Genomic DNA, 287 nt, shown 5'->3' on the forward strand with positions numbered 1-287 from the left:
ATAGTTTGTCATGATCCACACAATCAAAAGCCTATGAGTAGTCAATAAAGCACAAGTAAACATCTTTCTGGTATTCTCTGCTTTCATCCAAGACCCACCTGATGTCAGCAATGAATACACACATATATACATATAACTATGCGCCAGACTGCAAAGCCGTTTGAACTACAAGGTTGGCAGTTCAAGCTCACCAGTCGCTTCCTGGAAACCCTATACAGGGTTGCTATGGGTCGGAACCGACTCGGTGGCACTTAACAACAACAACAACAATATATATATATATAATA

The sequence above is a fragment of the Chrysochloris asiatica genome, unplaced genomic scaffold (assembly GCF_000296735.1).
Source record: "Chrysochloris asiatica unplaced genomic scaffold, ChrAsi1.0 scaffold00014, whole genome shotgun sequence".
NCBI classification, from domain to species: domain Eukaryota; kingdom Metazoa; phylum Chordata; class Mammalia; order Afrosoricida; family Chrysochloridae; genus Chrysochloris; species Chrysochloris asiatica.